The following is a 3,090-nucleotide window of genomic DNA, read 5'->3' as shown; positions in this document are numbered from 1 at the left end:
GAGAGCATTGACGGGATGGGGAGGTGTGGTGTTATTGGTGGAAGATACTCTGATCAACTGGACTGGGGAGAAATGTTCACACACATACTGAAATGTTCACTTTGTAAGCTAAATAATATGATTGAATTTATATAAAAAATTAAAATTAAAAAAGTGAAAAAAAAGAAGAAAACAAAACTCTAAAGGAGCCATTGGGAAATCATCCTGTAAGTTCTAAATTTGACTTCTATTGTAACTAAATTTTAATCCTGATGCTTGGACACACTCAATAAAACACCCATGTTCACATATGCACACGTGTATAAATAATACATATATGCCCTCTAAAAAGGTACCTAATTCTCCCCAGAGTCACAAATCCAAGGGAGCCTTTGGATAATCTTTTGTAAGGTGTTATTTTTCCTTCTACCATAAGCATACAGTACTCACAACACTTGGACACAAAGGCACAGGCACATTTACATATGAACTCATGTACGAATAACACACATACACACACTTAAATGAAAACAAAACTCTAAAGGAGCTGTAGGTAAATCATTCTGTAAGCTCTAAATTCTCTTTCTATTTTAAATAAATTTCACTCCAGACACTTGGACATACATAATCAAATATACACACATGTTCATATATGTACATATGTATGCATAATACAAATATGCCCAATAAAAAGCATATAGATAGATAAATCTTTTTTTTTTTTGAGAGAGAGATTTTCACTATAGGGCATGTGCGCTTGCCAAACAGACAGAGAGAGACATAGAGACAGAAAGCGAGAAATCACCCCTCAGGGGGGATGGTCACGCCGCAATCCCTTCTCCTCCATTCTCCTCTCGGGATCATGGGCACGCACGCACACGCGCCCGGCATGAGTTTTAAGCCACTGGGTCCGGGACGCGAACCGCGGTCGACTACGTGGGAGTCCAGCGACATAGCCATTACGCTAACTGCTGGTTCCCCCTAGATAGATAAATCTTGAGTCACAAGTCTAATCTATTGGTATAGTCCTTCTGTAAACTATTAATTCTCTTTTACTGTAAATAACCTGTACTCACAATGTCTGGAAAGCATTGACATATAAACAGGCACATTTTCATATGAACACATGTATGCATAACACACATATGCCCTTAAATAATAACACATAACCCCAAGTTTTGTTTGAAAAAAAAAAACATTTTGAAAAGAGTCTTCGGTAATTTTTTAAAACTTTTTACATGAAATGTATTAAAAAAAATACCAGGATCACATCTGAACAAACTAATTAAAAAAATAAACAAACTGAAAAGTAGTACTAACAAAATTACTACGAAAACAGAACAGAGTGAAAGAGGAAAAACATAAAAGTAACTGAAGAATATGAAAATTTAAAAAAATTCACTTTCTAAAAAATATATTTCATTTTATACATTCAATCACATATGTTACTTAGCTTGTAAAGTGGTGTTCCAATTGAAAAACATTTCTCACCAGTCCAGTTGGGGATACTATACACATTATTATCAAAGGATAATAACCCATTTTTTTTTGTCCCATAAATGTCTTTCCTCTCTATTTTTCTCCTTCATGTCTTTCCTCAGACTCCCTTCCTCCTACCCTCTTCCCACACTGTATCTGATATCTGTAACTATTTTCTATATTTCTATATCCTCTAGCCATTCAGTTTTGGCCATAGAGTTTGGACGGTCAGTATATATTACATGGAGATATACAATGTCTCTCCATACCCTGGCTTGCTTCACTCAGCAGTAAATCTTCCATATTCATCCACTTTCTGTCAAAAGCCAGGGTCTTGTTGTTTTTTATGGATGAGTAGTATTCCATAGAGTATGTGTGCCACACTTTTTTAATAGATTCTTTTGTTGGTGGTCAGTTGGGTTGGTTCCATGTCTTAGCAATTGTGAATAATACCACAATAAACATAGATGTGTAAGTACTTTTTTGACTAAACATTCTTCTCTCCCTTTGGTAAATACCAAAGAGTGGAATTACTGGATCATATGGTAGTTCTATTTGTAGATCTTTGAGGAATTTCTATATTGTTCTCCACAGTGGTTGGACAAATTTACAGTCCCACCAGCAGTGTAGCAGTTTCCCTTTCATCACATCCCCATCAGCACTTACCATTTTTGTTTTTTTAAACCTTAGTCATTCTCCTGAGGTTAAGTGGTATCTCATTATGATTTTGATCTGCATCTCCCTTATGATGAGAGATGTTGAGCATTTTTTCATATGCTTTTTGGCTGTTTGTATGTCTTCCTTAGAGAATTATTTTTCAGTTAATTCTCCCATCTTTTAATTGATTGATCATCTTTTTTCAAGTGAGCCACTTGAGTTCCCTATGTATTCTGGTTATCAGTACCTTATCTGACAAATAGTTTACAAAAAATATTCTCCCATTCCATGGGCTGTTGATTCACACTAATTACTGTGCCTTTTGCCATGTGAAAACTTCTTAACCTTATGTAATCCCACTTGTCTACTTTTGGGATTATTGCCTATGCTTTGGGGGTCTTATTTAGGATGTCTTTGCCTGTCCCAATGTCTCTCAGATTTTCTTTTCCAGCAGTAGTTTTACAGTTTGATGTCTTAGGTTTAGATCTTTGATCAACTTTGAGTTCACTTTTGTCAATGGTGAGAATTAGGGATTCAGAGTCATATTTTTGCAGGTAGATATCCAGTTTTTCCAGCACGATTTGTTAAAGAGGTTTCCCTTTTCCCACTGGATTGACTTTGTCAAAGTACGCTTCAGATTTTCTTTTCCAGCAGTAGTTTTACAGTTTGATGTCTTAGGTTTAGATCTTTGATCAACTTTGAGTTCACTTTTGTCAATGGTGAGAATTAGGGATTCAGAGTCATATTTTTGCAGGTAGATATCCAGTTTTTCCAGCACGATTTGTTAAAGAGGTTTCCCTTTTCCCACTGGATTGACTTTGTCAAAGTACGCTTTGTCAAAAATCAGTCGGCTGTATTTTTGAGTTTATTTCTGGGGTCTCTATTCTCTTCTATTGGTTCATATGTCTGTTTTTGTGCCAATATCATGCTGTTTTGATTGTCACTGCCGGGGTCCAGCCTCGGCGTGGGTGGGTT

This window comes from Tupaia chinensis, unplaced genomic scaffold (genome assembly GCF_000334495.1).
Source record: "Tupaia chinensis unplaced genomic scaffold, TupChi_1.0 Scaffold142854_1, whole genome shotgun sequence".
Lineage (NCBI taxonomy): Eukaryota > Metazoa > Chordata > Mammalia > Scandentia > Tupaiidae > Tupaia > Tupaia belangeri.
This window is presented reverse-complemented; position numbering follows the sequence as displayed.